The following is an 18,696-nucleotide window of genomic DNA, read 5'->3' as shown; positions in this document are numbered from 1 at the left end:
CTTCACGAATCCCACGAGGGTTTCATCGCTTTGCTTCTCCTTTCTACTGCACGGTGAACCCTAGACTGCAATGTGCCGTGTAGTGGGGATAGCAGGGTCCTAGCATCCTCCCTTCTCCCCTGCCTCCCCAGTAGGTGGTGATCTCCTTGAGCCCCAGAATATGTTCATTTCTTCAGTCTATAAATATGTGAGTGCTAGCTATGGGCTCATTGATCTCCTGAGGTATGAAAGGAGAACTATATTATTCCATTTAATTAAACACCTATTTCTGCTGCGGAGAAGCCTGGATGGGATGGGAGGAGAATCTAGCCTAGTTTCGAGGCTTTCTGTAGTACTGTGATTTAGGATTCTAAGCTACATCCCAAAAGTTGAGTAGAACGTAGAGAATATCCTTAGTTAGTCTTTGTGTGCCCCCACATGAACTCTTGTGTAGGTTTAATCAGATGGGATGAAGAGTCCTCCCGCCATATCTCATTTAAATCTCAGAATATAAATGAGCCCCACTCTCTTCTCTTCTTCTAGGTGCACACCTATCCTTTCTCTAGACATGGATCTTTTACCCATGGGATCATTACCCCATCTCTGGGCCTCTCTGAACAAATCTAATTCACTGAGCATGAATTGATCACTACCCACTCAACCTTTTGTGGTGCAGGAAGGATGCTCTACCTGTGAAAAAAGCATCCAGAAGATCTTGCAAAGGGAGGTTTGAGGATCCCTGCATAGAGAATGGGTCTGGGGTGGGCTGAGACTGTAGACAAGACTCAGAGGCTGGGGCTGTTTTCACAGGGGAGGGATTTGGTGCCAGCAGTTAAATCCATTGTGCCCTATTTAGAACTTCACTCTTGTCCCAAACATTGACAGAGTCATCACTATGCACCAGGGACCATCTTAAGCTCTGAGGTCACACACACACACACACAAGGATCCAATAAGTGCTACCATAGATGTATGGACTAAGCACTATGAGAAATAAGTGGTTCTGCCCCAAGAAGGGTGCTCAAAGGAGGTGACACATGGCTAGACTTCCAATACACAGGGGAAGCTCCCAGGGGAAGGAGCAGCAGCAATAAGGAGATGGGAGAGAAGATTCTGTACCATTCTATGCAAAGAGAGATGCTATGGTTCCATCTGGGGGAGGGGGGAAATTTTTAAACAGCTAGGGCAGACCATCCTATTTGGGATAAGAGGGGTCAGTTTTATATGAGATGAGACCAGAAAGGGCTGTTGGAGCCAGATTGTGACAGACCCCCTGAGTTGTCAGGAATTTGGATTCTTAAGACAATGAGGAGCCTTGGGATGTTTTAAAGAAAGGAAGTGATATAATTATGGCTCAGTTCAGATAGACACCTTTGGTTATGACCAAAGAAGATGTTTTGAAACAGGAAGATCAGAGGCAGAGAAACCAGTTAGGAGATTGATGTAATAATCCAGATAACATAGGATGGGGGTCTGAACAAAAGCAGCTGTGGGAATGGAGATGAGGTTTCAACATTTTTGAGTCAGAGTCAGCAGGAAGGATCTTATGAGTAAATAAATGAAAAAGAGCAGAGAGACACACTTAGTCTCTTGCTTGGGTACCCAGAGAGATGGTGACACCATTAACGAAGCTAGGGTTCACAGGAGGAAGAGTAGGAGTTTGAGGAGAGATAGTGATGAGCTCAGGGGGGACATACTGATTTTGAGCTACTTAGGGAACATCAAGGTAGAAAAGTCCAGGAGGCAAGGAGTTAGTTGGGTCTGGCGTTTTGGAGAGACAAGGTCAATGATTGAGATTTGAAAGTCTCTAGATCAAAGACGGGGTTGAAGCCAAAGAAGTGGATGGGAGCATCTAGCTAATACATGATAGGGTAGGAATTTGAACCCAGGCCTTTAGTTTACTTCAACATATGTTAATTGAGCATCTGCTATGTTCAGTGCTTTGCTGGAGATACAGAGTTGAATAGAGGATGGCCCCTGTCCTCAAATAACAGGGAGAAATGCAGGAATCAGCATGAACTAGTCTTCTGGCACCATGTCCAAACATGTGGCTGAAATCTAGTTATATTTTCCCTGTGTCTCCAACCTGCTGGTGGAATACAACCTCAACAACAATAACAGCTGCAAAAGTTGCTTTCAATTAGTAAGTCAAGGAGGGCAGGTCCACTACAGAGCCCTCACCAGCCCCTACCCTCCCCGTTCCACATAGATCGAACTCAACAACTCACCCTATGAGCGTCACATAGATCAAGCTCAACAACTCTTGATTGCCCTTAAACCTACACCACACTGTCTATGAATGATTTGGCTTTCTTGAAGGGTAAAATGTTACATCGGGGTTTTATATCAGAATTATATGCATTTGTTTAAGATAAACATACCAGTCCCTCCCATCAAAAAACCGTTTCCTGGCCAGGCGCGGTGGCTCACACCTATAATTCCAGTATTCTGGGAGGCCAAGGCATGTGGATCGCCTGAGGTCAGGAGTTCCAGACCAGCCTGGCCAACATGGTAAAATCCCATCTCTACTAAAAATACAAAAATTAGCTGGGTATGGTGTTGAATGCCTGTAATCCTAGCTACTTGGGAGGTTGAGGCAGGAGAATCGTTTGAACCTGGGAGGCAGAGGTTGCAATGAGCCAAGATCGCGCCGTTGCACTCCAGCCTGGGTGACAAGAATCAAACTCCATCTCAAAAAAAAAAATCCGTTTCCTTCATAGTAAGATATCAACACTTAGATCTGAGTAGAAGAATTAAACGAAATTTTTCTTTACCTCACCACAGTTGTGTGATTTTACAATTTTCCTGTATTTTCCAAATAAATGTGTATTGTTTTATACAGAAAAATGATGTTGAGCATAATAAAAATATTTTAAAGATGCTTTCTTGGTATGTTGTCTAGAGGTTTCATTTGATGCGTTTTCAGCAAAACACCTGCATTTCTTTATGGGTAATTTATGCATTACCAAAATGCCAGAGAAAGATATGAAAAAGTGAACAGAAAAAAAATAGTATTCAATGTAATGTAAGCCATTGCTAATAAGTAGAGAGCTAGAGAGATCTTTTCACGTTTAATGTCTTTTTCATTACCCAAGTACCAGCCAGGCAAACAATCGCTCCTGGTGACGACCTTTTCAGTCTTTTTTTGGTTTGCTTACATAGTTGTGTTCCTATCGTAGAATTTTTATTCGGCTTTGTGCATTTAACATTATATGTATACTATGTTGTGAACATTTCATTTTCTTTGTGAATAGTATTTTAAATCACTATGCTATTTTCCATCAAGTGTATATTCTATTGTTTGTCTAGACATTTCTTTACTCTTGAACACTCAGATTGTTTCTTGTTTTTCCTTATAAACAATGCTGCAATAAACATCTTCAGACTTTGATTTCGTTTTTCTGTATCCAAGCTCTCAGAGATGGAATTACTGGGACAAGTGATATGAGAATGTGTATTGCTCTGGAAACGTGTGTCATTATTCTCGTGAAGGCTGGCACCAATTTGTCTTCTCACCAGCAGTGGTTTCTCATGGTTTTAAATCTTTGCAGTTGGGGTAGGGTACCTCATAGCTATTTACGCTACAAGTGAGATTAGCAGTTTAGCTATAATGTTACCACTCAAATTTAGAGACTTTATAGCAAGGCAATCACCCATTGGTGAGTCTGTGGCTATGCTCACAGGTAAAAGACAAGATAAAGATTTTGCCATCCTTATGTGTCCCCATTAAGGTAACTGTGCTATGGGGACATCAGCAGCTCACAGGCTCAGTTTCTCAGCTTTGGGGGTCCAAAGTTCATATTCAGAAACTTTGATTCAACCTTACCAAATTCACAAAAGATTAAAAATCAATTAGGCACCACCACTGCCACCATTTTTGGATTTTTCTGTCAGCATACAAACATCTACAGGTTTCTTTTGTCTTAAAAAAAATAACTTTCTAAACATTTTAACATCTCACTTTCCCTTTTAGTACATTTCCATCTCTCTTCTTCACTCTATGGTCAAACTCCCTGAAAAAATTCTCTAAATTCCTTGCCTGACATTTACTCCTCAAGACTTTATACCTTGACTTCTGCCCGTCACACCTCCTGAAACTGACCAAGTCTCCAATGACCTCCTTGTTACTAAACCTCATAAACACTTTCTGTTTTGATCTCACTAGACTACACTTGTCCCTGCAGTTCTCTCTTCCCTTAGCTTGTGAAGAACTTGCACAATGTAGTGAAAGGTGCAAAGGGTTTAGAGTTGAAAAATCTAACTCTAACATTTGCTAACCATGTCATCTTGAGCAAGTTTCCTAAACTCTCCTGTCCTTCATTTTCTCATTTTTACAATTAGGGTAACAGAGGGAGAGGCAGGATAGCAACACCGTTAAGAGCTCAGACTTTGGTACCTTGTCACCTGGGTTGGAATCTTGAGTCTAGCCTGCAGTCTTGAACACGTTACTCCTATGTGTTTCAGTTTCCTCATATGTGGAGAGTGAGGTTTGTAAGAATTTGATGTGTTATGGCAAAGAATTGTCTGGCACATAGTAAGTGCAATGTAAGTGTTTGCTTGATGCCTACATCAGGGGACTTCTGTAAGTGTACAATGAGGTGACCGCCCACTCACAGCATCTAGCTCAGTGCCTGGTTCTCGAGTAATAGTGTCAGCTCCCTGTCTTCTCCCACTCTTTGTCCCTCATTTCAGGCCACTCATTTTCCTGAACTGCAGAGTTCTGTCCTTGTCCTGGATGTCCACCTTTCCTGGATGACTTTGTCCAAATCTTTGGCTCTGATGACCACTTACAAGCTGATGATGTCTGAATCTCTAGCTCCAGGCCAGATTTCTTGTCAGGCTCTCTGACCAATCTACACAACTTCCTGCTAACCTCTCCACGTGATTTCCCCCTGGCACCTGCAACTCATCATCTTCCTCCTGCCCGATGTGCTGTTTCTCCTGTGTTTCTCATCCCAGGGAGGCATCACCATCCCTCCATCCAGCACTGTGAGGGCATCCTAGACTGCACCCTCTCACTTCCTCCCTCCACCCCTACGCTCTTCTGCTGTTCCTCCACCCCAGTCCTCCTAGCCAACTGGGTGCCTCCACCCACTGACTCTGCCTTCTACAAATCTCAGGAATCTCTTGGTTCCTTCCCACCCCCACTGCCATTGATTTTGCTTAGCCTTCTGCCACTTTTTCTCAGGACTATCTCAGTAGCCTTCATACCAGTCTCCTCTCTCCCAATCCCTCCTCCCCACGTCCCCCTAGCAATTCATATACTGAAGTCCTAACACCCAGCACCATAGGATGTGACTGTATTTGGAGATAGTTTAGAAAAGTCATTCAGGTCAAATGAGGTCATAAGGGTGGGACTGTAATCCCATAGGACTGGCACCCATATAAGAAGAGAACGGCTCCAGAGTTTGTGGGCATACAGAGGAAAGACCACATGAGGATACAGCAGGTGGCAGCCATCTACAAACCAGGGAGAGAGCCCTCATCAGAAACTGAACTTGCATCTCGCTCTGGTTTGAATGTGTCAAACCAATTCAAAGCAAAGTCCATGGATTGGAGACTTAATCCCCAAGGCAACAGTGTTGGGAGGTGAGGTCTAATAAGAGGTGATTAGGTCCTAAGGGCACTGCCTCATGCAGGGATTAATGTCATTATCTCAGGAGCCGGTTTGTTATGGACAGTGGGTTATAAAAGTGAGTCTGGTTCTCTCTGATCCTTTCACCTTTTGCCACGGGAGGACACAGCAAGAAGCCTCTCCCAGATGCTGGCACCTTGATCTTGGACTTCTCAGCCTCTGGAACTGTGAGGCAAATACATTTCTGTTCTTTATAAGTTACCCAGTTTGTGGTATTCTGTTATCACAGCATAAACAGACTAAGACACAAAGTTGGTGGCACTTTGTGATGGCCGCCCAAGCTGTCTAAGCTCCTTCCTCATGCTCAGATACACAGCCTTTGCTTAAGGCTGTGGAAGATGGCTTGCGGCTCCCTGAGGGTGCAGCTGGCTTTCCCTTGATGCTGTGGACAAGCTGTTCCTGCCACACAGCTTCCTACTGTCTTCACAGCCCCTCACTCATCTTTTAAGACCCAGTTTCAACATCACCTACTCAAGGCTAATTTTGGTGTCCTTCCTCCTTGTCCCATAGGACAAATGATACATGTTGTGTGTCCCCTTACCACATCCTGTACTATAAGCGTTGTGTTATTGATTTACTTGTCTGTCTCACCCTCTAAGCCCAAGAGAAAAGAAAACAGCATCTTATGCCTTTTTATTCCTGGTACAATGTGGTTTCACAGAAGATATCATATTTATTTTTATTGAATGAATGAATAAATGAATGGAAAGCAGCATTGAGTCATGGTTATATATAAAGTTCTGAGAACAGTGCCTGGCATAAATAAGCACTATTGAGTGTTTGTTAAATAAATGAACAAAATATATCTGAACATGTCTCAGATCATTTCTTCTGCAATTGTAACTGTAAAAAGTCTTGTGAAAGCTAAAGTAGGAACATATGGGAAAATAAAAGCCCAGATTTGCAGAGATCCACTCATGCAAATACGTTCAAATTTGAAGTTATTGCATTGATTCCTGACAACTTTAGTCATGGCTAAACTAGAATGGAAAATTTTACTTCCTTCCCTCTGCTTACCTCATTGGGCTCTGCCTGTGTTATTCTCTGAGTTCACTGCTTCCTGTCTGCCCAAACAAACACTCACTTCTGGTGGCAGACTTCACACAGAAGCTTTCCCAGGCCAGTCAGTTGATCCTGGTTACGTATGTGCTTTTGCACTTTGGTTAAACCTCTTTAATTGCTGGTAGGGTGCTCAGTGCTGTGGGGCACTGGGGCAAATGTAGGTTAGGACATTGCAGGAGCTGGGACTATCCAGTACATGGAGCCTCTGGAGGAGGCGCAAGTGACTTTGGAGAAGAGTGAGTCTGTTGATGTGAACCACGTGTGGGAACCAGGGTACCACTCAATTCTACAAACACTGATGGAATGCTGGCATGGGCTAGGAGTGTGGGACTCCAAAATGCCTAAGACCTGTTCCCTGTCTCCAGGGGCCTCAAGTCAAGCCAGCTACTAGTGGTCAATAAGTGTTGGAGGAGGAGATGGAGGACCTAGGAGGGGGACAGGAGCACAGCCAGTTATGCAGGAGAAAGTAAGGATGGAGGGTCTCTAAGCCTAAGAACAGGAGTGTTGGTTAGGTACAGGACACAACTGAGGGCTCATCTAGAACTTTTAATGGGGTTGGATGCAGTTGAAATCACATTTGAGAGGGTATGTTGCAAAGACTTTAAAATTTTCTGTATACTGTGATGTTTTGGCATTTTAAAAAACCTTTCTGGTTGGTGAGAGACGGCCCCTCCTGGATCTGGCCAATTCTTAGAGAAAGGACTCAGACTGAAGCATGCCTTTGATATGCAAACTAACCAGTGCAGTGCCAGACCTCCTGTATCTGGCCGGTGCATCCCAGGAGGCAGTATTCCTCTGCCTACATCATCCCAGGACCAGGTGCCAGCAACAGAGACCCCTCTTTGTAACCCAAAGCCTGCCAGAATTATTCAGTCTAGCCCATCCAAAACCATTCACCCTGCCCTGCCTTGCCTTTCCCCGGAAACCCCAACAAAGGTTATGGCTTAAATCTCCCCCTCATCCTAACTTCTGCGAGCTCCACCCTGGTGTCTTTCTCATATGGACCAACACAGTGTGTGTGCCCCTTGTCCCTAGGACCTGTGAGTATAATCAGCTTCTTTTTTCCCTGAGCCTCTCCTGCATCTCCTCTTGTGGTTGCACCTGACTATCTTATAAAAGAATAAAAAACCGAGGGATGGCTCTTAATAATGGTGTCTACAGATAAGATTGGCTTTAGAAAGGGGGTTTCACTAGAAGACCCATCCAGCTCTAAAGATTCACACCCTAAAATGGGCAGATTCGGAAAGTCAAGGGATGAACCCAGGGAATCCCGTAGTATTGTCAAAATTATTGCTGCTCCTGGAACAAAGGGCCAAATTGTTCCTTGGATTTCATGTCTTTCTCCACCCCATTGACAAACAGCATCAACCACAACAACCATAATGAGAATGGCTGACATTTAGTGAAGATTTCCCCATGTCAGACACTGTTCTAAGTGCCTTCAATGGATGATTTTATCTACTCCTCCAAACTATGAACTATTTATATTCCCATTTTATAGAAGGGGAAAAAGAGGCACACGGAGTGCCAGTAATTTGTAACTTGCCCAGCCATACAGCTGATGCAGTGAAGAAGCACTTTTTATAAACCCCTTCCTACCCAAGGCAGCTGAGCTGACAAGATGGAAAAGATGAAAAGCTTCACTCTTCACATCTGTCTGGACTATAGAACAGGAGTGGGAAAAGTATGGTCCACCAGCCAAGTCCAGCCTGCTGCCTATTTTTGTATGACCATGAATAAGAATGTTTTTTCATTTGTATAGAGATTGCACTGAATCTGTAGCTCATTTTGGGTAGTATTGTTAAATAGTTGGAAAAAAAACAAAAGAAGAGTAATAATTTTGTGACATGCAAAAATAATACAAAGTAAGCTCACATTTCAAAGTCTTTAAATAAAGTTTTATTGAAACACAGCCACATCCATTTGTTTACATATGGCTGCTTCCATGCTACATAAGCAGAGCTAAACAGTTGCAACAGAGACTCTCTGGTCCTTAAAGCCTAAAATGTTTACTGCTTACCCTTTTCCAAAGAAGGTTTGCCACTCCCTGCTCTAGAGACCAAACTGGAATTTAGAGTAAGTTATTCTGTCTTCTCTAGGCAACCCTCAGCACCCTTCTCTGTCTCCAGAACTTAAAGTATTCCCTCTCCACATTTAAAAGAATCCAGACCAAAAGAGAATAAAGCCATCCAAAACCCAGACTCCTCATCCCTCAAGTCCTTGTCTTAAAGCTTTAAAAGGAACTTTACACAGTGGCCTTTTTTCTGTTGTTCACATCCTTTGGCATGTTGGTGGGGGCTGTGTTCATGCATTCATTCACTCAGTCATTCATTCATTCCATAAACGTTGATTGAGCCCCTTTGTCCCGGTGCTTTCCAGGGTTGATGAGGGAATAGGAAGTGGGCACTCACTCTCCACAAAGTCAGTAGTTACCTCTGGTCTTAGACCCGAACTGCATGGTCAGGCACACACTTCGAACTTGGACAGACCTGAGTTAAGATCCCAGCACTTGCACTTCGGAGGTCTGTGAGTCCATGGCAGCCAGGAAACCACTGGGCCCTGCAAAAAGGGGGGATACCCTTAACTCCTTCCCATGTATGCTAGGAGCGGTCAATAAAAAGAATGTGCGGAAAGCACTTTGCACAAGGCAGAGCACAGGGCCAGCCCCCAGAAAATTGTGACCGTCATTATGACCGTCACCACCACCATGGTCCTGAAGAGTCTAAACACGTCCACCTCAGAGTCGATCAAGTTGACACAGATTTCAGAAATCTGTGTTCTCTTTTAAAAACTTCTATTTATTTAATACCAGGAAACACTGTACTATTTCTAGTCCCCTAGGTATTTGTCACAATCATAAAAGCCAAAACTTTTTGAGTCACAAAAAAAAAAAAAAATAGAGAGAGAATTTTCCTCACATTAAAATCCTCTGTGATTTTGGAAAAAAACAAAACAAAACAAAACAAAACACTGAGCAGAAATAACAAGAAACCTGGCAATGCCTGGCTGACAACAGCCAGAGGGAGAGGCCCCCTCACATGAGCGGCCTGAACTCCCGGCCTGCATGTCAGGTCTTTGGAATGCTGGGCCTAACTCAATAGTTCCTTTACTAAAAAAAATTGACAGGCATAGAATGTTCAGAAAGAAATAAAATGAAAACGAAAAAGCAAACCCCCCACACACATTTTGTGTCTTTGTGAGGCTTCACAATCAAGGGCTTAGCAGAGAGATGGAGTGGGGAAAGCTAGGCCAGCCCTCCCTTAATCCTATTTTGGCCTGTAAGTTACCGGGACAAGGGCAGAAATCCATGTTTTCTAAACTTTGTAGTTCAAAAACTAAACAAAACAAAAACACTTGTTTTGCTTCACCGCTAAGTGATTTGTAAGTGCAGAAAAATCAGAAATTATTGATTTAATTTTTTCAAATAATAAACAGAAGTCCCCTCTATCATCCCACCACCCAGAGGTAAGCACTGAATGCCAGTTACTGTGCGTCCCCCAAGCCTTTGTGTATCTGTTTAGAGCAGAGGGCATAGAGCTCCCTATGTCACCCAGGGCAGCTGGGTTGGTGCTTAGGACGGAAGACTTAGGAGCCTCAATATCTGGATTCGAATCCTGGCTTTGCCATTCATTAGCTGTGTGACTTTAGGCAAGTGCTTCCCTCTTTGCACCTCAGTTTCCTCATTTGTGAAATGGAGTTTATTACAGCACTCACTTCTTGGGGTTGTAGGGAGGATTAAATGAATTGTTATATGTAAAGCACTGAGAACCAAGACTGGGACTGTCTCTCTCTCCATATATATACACACATATGCATGCACACATAGAAATATATATAATTTGTATGTACGCTATGACATATATTTATATATGTGTGTATTTACTAATATGTGTGCATTTTTCCTAAATAAAATTACATCAAACTATTCATGGTACTGTATTTGGTAGCCTTTCTTTTTATGGCTTAATTATGACATCTATGACCCCATATTACCAATAATTTAAGTTGTTTCTCATTTTTCATGATTAAAATAAAAATACCGCCATTTACATTTTTGCACTTGTATCTTTGGCAACTTGTCCAATTACTGGCTGATAATTCACCCCTAACCTGGATCAGATATTATGCTCTTTTTCAAGGACTTTGATACATAATGTCAAACTGATCTCCAAACTAAAATTCCCAAAACCATAGCAGGAAGTTACCTATTTCCCAAAGTCCTAGCCAAAACTGTGTATTATTATTCTATTTTATTTTTCCCCACCACGTTGGAGAATTTTATTGTTTTAATTTTTTAAATTTGTTACCAGGAAGGTTAAAACTTTTTATGTTTATTGGCCATTTTTATTTTTTCTACTGTGAATTTGCAATTTAGATCCATTGTTAACATATGGAGACATCTTTTCCTTATTTGTTTGCAAGAGCTCTTTATATATTAAACATGTTACCTTTTAAAATTTTTATCATTTGCCTTTCTGCTTGATAAATTCCAAAATATATCAGAATATATTTTTTACCATTCAGAAATTTTGAATCTGTGTGTATGTGTGTGTGTGTGTTTTAAGCCCTTAAGTCTAGCAATATTTTTCACTATGACTTTGTCCTGAGATCCCCAGTTATAAAGTTTTTCTCTATTTTCCCCCAAATCATAACAATATTTTTAAAAATTTTCTTCCAATGCATTTATAATTTGATTTTTTAAGATTGAACTTATCTCAAAATTAACTTGCAACTAAAAAGCTGATATGGTGGTTTCTTCTCTAGACTCAGTGATTCTATAAATTGATCAGTATCCAAGACTGTAATAGATAGATTAAACAAAATTTTGTCTATTTCTTTTTTTTTTTTTTTTTTGAAACAGAGTCTTGCTCTGTTAGCCCAGGCTGGAGTGCAGTGGTGCGATCTCAGCTCACTGCAAGCTCCGCCTACTGGGTTCAGGTCATTCTCCTGCCTCAGCCTCCCAAGTAGCTGGGATTACAGGCGCCTGCCACCACGCCCGGCTAATTTTTTGTATTTTTAGTACAGACGGGGTTTCACCGTGTTAGCCACGATGGTCTCGATCTCCTGACCTCGTGATCCGCCCGCCTTGGCCTCCCAAAGTGCTGGGATTACAGGCGTGAGCCACCGCACCCGGCCCCAAAAATTTGTCTATTTCTTTGAATACCAATGTTCTCCTCTAAAAAGCAAAAACAGTGAAATCTCGTCTGCTTGTAATATTGTGAATAAACATGTTTTGAAAAGTGTCAAATGCTATAGCAGTATAACAATTATGACTAAATTCAGCTTCAGGATGAGAAAGAAGTGAGACACAGGAATGAAACATTTGAGTTCTCCCAAGAAGGGAGAATACTCGGCAATAAGTTTCCTTGATTTGAACTGATGAACTCACTAAGTCACACACTTGGGAGCCATTGGGGGTGGTGTAAGATAAAGGTATTTTCTGAGCATGTCAGTGATACTTTATACATATCACAGATTTGACTTAATACTGTCAAAAAAAAAAGACCCACCAAGATTCAAGTTTAATAACTTAAAAAGTAAGAAAAGGTTAATTATCAGGTATTTTATATGAAAAAAATGCATTCCTTAAGTTGTTTTGATTCTCCATAAACCTCAGGCCAAATTTTTTAGATTTATGTAAAACTACCACCTCTATTGCACAGTACTTGCAAGCCTTCTCCCTTTTTTTTTTCTCTAATCAGAGTAGTGAGGATGAGATAGGTTCAGAAGCAGCAAGCCAGGCCACCCCACTCTTGTTCCAACATTCTGGGCTCTGCTCAGAGCCGCCTCCACCCACACCAGAGCCTTGCACAGGAATTCAGTGTGCTGTCACTTGGCGGCCTTTGCCGGAGTGGCCAGAGGGGGCGCTGGCGAGAGCTAACAGCCTCCCACCCTTGTGCTTCTTCTATTGGCCCTGGACGTGAATAAATCATGCCATTGACAACTGATGGGACTCAACTTCAAAGATGAGAGAAATTACCCAAGGGGAAACAACACCAAGTTTATGAGTGAAGAGTTAAGGAGCTGTTCTTAACGTTTCTGAAAGGATACCAAGAACCTACTGAATAATCCACAGTCATTCATCTTTTTTACAGTTAGTTTGCTCAGGGTCCTGAAGGACATTATCAGAAAAGTGAGACATTTGGAACAGTATTCAAGTATGTGAACTAAAGCTTCCCTCATTCTCTCAGATGAAAGCTAGTAAATGTAGCAATGAGAGATACAAGAGAGCAATGTTCCACCCTCATTAGCTCATTATGGGGCTATGATTGAATTTGAGGAAAAAATCTTGATTCTACAAAATGTGCCCTTCATTTTCTTTTTTCTTTCTGTGCTATTGAACACTTTGAAGATATAGCCTTTTTTTCTTCTAAGAAAAGCAAAAAAAAAATAAGTGTGACAACACTTTTTTCATGACTCTAAGTTTGTCCTACTTATATAAAAAGTACAGAATAACAGCTATCATTTCCTATATGCCTGGCCCTATTAAGGTAAATACTATCCATTTTCTAGATAAGAAAAATGACTCTCAGAGAGAGCAGGTTACTTGCCTAAATTGTTGGAGTTAGGATTTGAACCCTGCTCTGTCTCACTGAAAAGCTTTTGCTCTTTCCAGTACTCAAGGATGAAAAGAGGAAATGGAACCTTGCTGAGTTTTTTAAATCCTGAAACAATTTTCATCCATCAATTCTTGGAATCTAATTTTTTGAGGTTTCTATTAGATCTAAAGAGCTAAATTTCTTGGTTGTGTCTTCTTTCATTCCATCCCTGGGGAACTACAATTCAGGCTCTTTCTCTGACTGCTTGGTTAGCTGGTCCCTCATTCCCACAGGGTGATCCTCCTTCTACTTTCTTGTTACTTTGCAATCTGATAGAATCTCAAATCTATATATTGCCTCACTCATGAAGTATGGATTTTTGATCTACTATAATACATGCTAAAATAGTAAAATTCAACTCTTAATGGTCCCCAAAAGATTTGAATGAAAGGACATTCTAACATACTGCCAGAAAGACACGTAGACATTGAGAAGAATATAATTCAATATTTGTGAGGTATTCAGATGGTACTGAGTACTTATCACAACATGAAACAATTGGCATGACTTTCTACCTCAGAGGTCCCCATTCTCAAGGCGAATATGGCAGAAACTGTGGATATATGCAATAGAAAAGGGATTTGAAACAGCCAGGTGCAGTGACTTATGCCTGTAATCCCAGCACTTTGGGAGGCCAAGGCAGGTGGATCACCTGAGGTCCAGGAGTTCAAGACCAGCCTGGCCAACATGGTGAAACCCCGTCTCTACTAAAAATACAAAAATTAGCCAGGTGTGGTGGCCGGCGCCTGTAATCCCAGCTACTCAGGAAGCTGAGGCAGGAGAATCGCTTGAACCCAGGAGGCAGAGGTTGCAGTGAGCCAAGATTGTGCCACTGTTCTCCAGCCTGGGTGAAAAGAGTGAGACTCCATCTCAAAAAAAAAAAAAAAAAGAGAGAGAGATTTGAAACACAAGGACCCTCCCTAACAAGTCATGGCAGGACTTGACATGTAAATACTATAATCGTTTAACTCTGTGAAACTTTAAAAGAGTATCAGAACATTAGAAATATCAATTTTCTTTGTCTTTTTCACTAGACATACTGGCACAACTGAGCCTCATACCTCTACATAGGCATTTGGTAAATATTTGTTGGAAAAAATGAATGATCAATTACAGCTAAGCCCATTATTCTTTTTACTATTACAGCTCTATTATTTGATTTATTTATTTGTTCAACAAATTTTTATTACATTGAATTGGCAAACACCATAAAAGATGCTGAGAATACAACTTTAAAATGAATACACTCTTCCTGTCCTCATATAACTTTCCTCTTCTACTTAACCATCTGTTTGACCTAGGGCAATGCTTTCACAGTCCCTTTCTTCATATAAAACAAGAGGAGTAACAGCTTTTCTAAATACCTCTATGGAGATGTTGTGACAATGAAGTAAGATAATACAATTTCTAAACTGTGAAGTTGTATACTAATATGTCATCTACAAAGTATACAAGTTAGAATGCAACCAACAAAAAGCTTCATTCAAAATAGCTTAAACAATTGAGGGAATTTGTTGGCTCAAGCAACTGAAAATGCCAGAGGTAATATTGGCTCCAGATAAGGCTTGGTCCAGGAGCTCAACAATGTCACCAAGAACCTTATTTGTTCCTAGCTCTTCATATTGCCCTTTTTGGGGCCAAATTCTAAGGCTGACTTTCTTTGAGATCCCCTATGGCTTCCAGGAGCTCTCAGGGATGTTACTTCCTCATTCTAATCCAGAAGGGAAGCAGGGAAGCAGGAGAGCATTCCTGCCTAATGTTTCCAAGGAAAATCTGAAAATTCATTCTGATTGGACCCCCTTAAGACACATGCCCCCTCTGCAGCCAATATCTGTGTTCCAAGAAATGGAAGGCATGGATTGGCTTAGTTTAGACCTCATGCCTCACTCCCGTCAATAAAGTCAGCTTCCCTGGAATCTCATGGATCCCCCCCAGTGGAAGGTGGTAGGCTGCTTAGAAAAGAACACAGATAAGAGAATAGATGATGAATATGTGACAAACCAACAAACTGCTTGATTTGCTGGAGTTGAAGCAAAAGTCAACCAAATAATACTGCCTAAAATCCATTTTATGATCACAGGTAACTAAGGACAACTAAATATTTGGAAAAAATGGAGGCTTGAGTAGACTTTCTATGGTGTATATGGAAATTATGTATGTAAATAGGACTCTGAAATGTAAGATAATTAACAAAATAATTGACATAATTCACTATTCTACTCCAGATAATGACCACATAGTTTAAATAAATTTTTGACACATTAAAATTTTGCCTGTCCAATAACAGGTACTTTCAAACATTAAAAAAAATTTTTTCTGTTTAAATCTCTTACTCAAATCACTAGTCTGGTATGATGATTTCTTATTTCTCTAAATAAATAAAATGTCTTCTACCTCTGAATAAGTTACGTGAATAATGTTGGGTCATACATAGGCCAGCCTTAGACAGGAATACAACCAAGACAGAAGAAAGTCTAAATCCTTAAAAGTTTTGAGGTGATATAAATCACTGAAGTTATCTCAATGGCCCCGAGGAAGGCCTTACACAGAGGAACACACAGCAAAACATCAACAATCTTTGCACTCAACCATCCCCCACCGTGTGCATGAGACAAATGGGTTTGTTACCTCATATCCACAGCTGGAGAGTTCCATCTAAAGTAATTTAAAAACACCTCTTACATAGGTGGAACTCATAGCCAGTATATTCACTACATATTGAAAGATTATGGTTTGGGGTGGTATGAAGATCCACCTTACTAAGTCATCAGAGAGCACTTGAGGAAGTAGAGACAGCAATGGCATGATAATTTATGGAGCTCAAAGAATGTTAGTTCTGTTAAAAGAAAAACTTTATAGAAAGTAAATTCAACAGAATTGACTTGAACAAAACATGATTCATGAATCAGGCAGCACTCAGAAGCACAAGAGGTTCATAGAACTCCAAGTTAGCAGCATGAGCTGTGGCTTTTATAGGCTGAATGCAGAGGTAAAGTGCAGACATAACTTGATTGGTTATGGCTAGGAATTTGCCTTATTTGGACATGGTCTGATCAGCTGACCACCTGTGAATGGCTGAAGCTTGGCTGCTTGTGATTGGCTGAGACTGGCTGTTACAAAAAAATACACTCCTAAGTTAGGTTTGTATTTTATAGTTTGTTTATATACCAAGTTAAGTTGCAGTTCATTGTGTAGGAACTCAAAGTACCTGCACAGCCTCAAGCCAATGGCCTCCTACTTACTACAGTTCTTTGCAAGTGAACTGTCAGACCAAAAAATGGAAATTTCAAGGAAAGTCCTAAAAGGGTCCCAAGTTTCTAAATTTAAAAAAGTAGTCTGTCACTATTGGAGGGATCAGGCAACCAGGATCCTGGTGCCAACTATCAAATCGATTGTGATGCTGACATGAAGCCACAATAATAACATGGGTGGGTGGTTTTCATGCCAGGATCCACAGAGCCTTGGGTGTTCCTTGCAGTCTCCTCACAGGCCATTGCGAGGGAGAAGGGAAGCAGACCTCTGGGGCCTCCACCTCTGCTTCAACTAAAGTGCTGCACTGTATCTCTTACATCTCAAACTTCTAAGATTTTATTTGAAGATTTCCGTTTTCAAAATGGTGACCCAAACACATATTGCTGCCTTCCCTTCAGCACTAGGTTTTCAGACACAATAGAAAAAATATGTAACAGGCCGGGCGTGGTGGCTCACGCCTGTAATCCAAGCACTTTGGGGTGGTCGAGATGAGGGGATCATTTGAGGTTAGGAGTTGGAGACCAGCCTGGCTAACATGGTGAAACCCCATCACTACTGAAAATACAGAAGTTAGCCAGCCATGTTGGCACTCATCTGTAATCCCAGCTACTGGAGAGGCTGAGACAGGAGAATTGCTGAACCCAGGAGACAGAGGTTGCTGTGAGCCGAGACTGCACCACTGTACTCCAGCCTGGGCAACAGAGTGAGTCAAAAAATAATAATAATAATAATAATAATAAATTTTAAAAAGTAACAATACTCAGAAAACTAGAAGGGAGACTTTTAGAGAAGGGGGTTTTCAGAAACTGAAAATCCCTAAAAGACCAAAAGGATCAGAGGAAGAAAAAAAAATAGTCTAAGGTGTGTGCAAGAGAGTCCTGCTGCAGAAGGGACAGGTGCCACCAAACATTTGTCCCACCTGGTGGTTGGAATCGAGGAGCTGGGTGGCTGAGGTACAAGAGGCAGGGTGCTTATTTGGGAAGGGAAGAACAGAGTCACCCTGGTAGACTCATTCCCCCTGGTGTCACTGTGAATAGAGTGGAGCACAGAAGAAGACAGCTGCATCCACCTCTCCTATCAGCAGTCAGTGCAAATTGAATTAGTCTATGTCACTGTTAATAAAGAAACCTGGCTGGGCGTGGTGGCTCACGCCTGTAATCCCAGCATTTTGGGAGGCTGAGGCAGGTGGATCACCTGAGATCAGGAGTTCAAGACCAGCCTGGCCAACATGGTGAAACCCCATCTCTACTAAAAATCCAAAAAAATTAGCTGAGTGTGGTGATGGGCACCTATAATCCCAGCTATTTGGGAGGCTGAGGCAGGAGAATCCCTTGAATCCGGGAGGCAGAGATTGCAGTGAGCCAAGATTGTGCCACTGTGCTCCAGCCTGGGCGACAAGAGCAAGTCTCTGTCTCAAAGAAAGAAAGAAAGACACCTAAGCAGGATGGCCAAATATCCAAATAAATCCAAGTGCATGGGGGAATCTCCCAACAGGACGCAGGGATAAAGAAATAGAATGGAAGAACGAAAAGTAAGAAATATGGACTTCAGACACAGTAGGTTAAAAAGCCCTCTTTTAAGGGTTCCAGTAGGAAAAAAATTGAGAAGAAGGAGCAGAGCTAACAAAGAAATTACAGAGAAGAATTTCCTAAAACTGTAGTCCTCAAATTGAAAGTTCCCTGGAGGACAAAGCAAGATACATTTTTTTTTAAATGAAACAAATCACCCCCTATAGATTAGAGTAAGCTATCAGAATATCAAGGATAAAGAAAAACTAAAATATTTGAGACAGAAAAAGCAGGTCACCCACTATGGCATGTAAATCAGTCTAACATCACACTTCACTAGCAGCACCCAGTGGAAGAAGACAGTGGAGTAGTCACTTTCTGAAATGCTGAGGAAAAGTGACCTTGTTACAGAATTCTCTACCTAATCAAATTATTCAAGTGTGAGGGGTAAAATTTGATGTTTTTGGACATACAAGACCTGAGAAAGTGTCCCACCCATCAATTGTCCTGAAAGAATTGCTGGAAGGTGGAGTCCAGGAAGAAGCAAAGAAATTAGCAAAATTTATAGTTGGTCTTAATAACTATTGAGTATAAAACATATATGTGTGCGTGTGTGTGAGTGTGACGATTTGGAAGCCCTTGTTTTGGCTTAAATAAAAGC

The sequence above is a fragment of the Pan paniscus genome, chromosome 14 (genome assembly GCF_029289425.2).
Source record: "Pan paniscus chromosome 14, NHGRI_mPanPan1-v2.0_pri, whole genome shotgun sequence".
Taxonomy (NCBI): domain Eukaryota; kingdom Metazoa; phylum Chordata; class Mammalia; order Primates; family Hominidae; genus Pan; species Pan paniscus.
Note: the sequence above shows the minus strand (reverse complement) of the source record.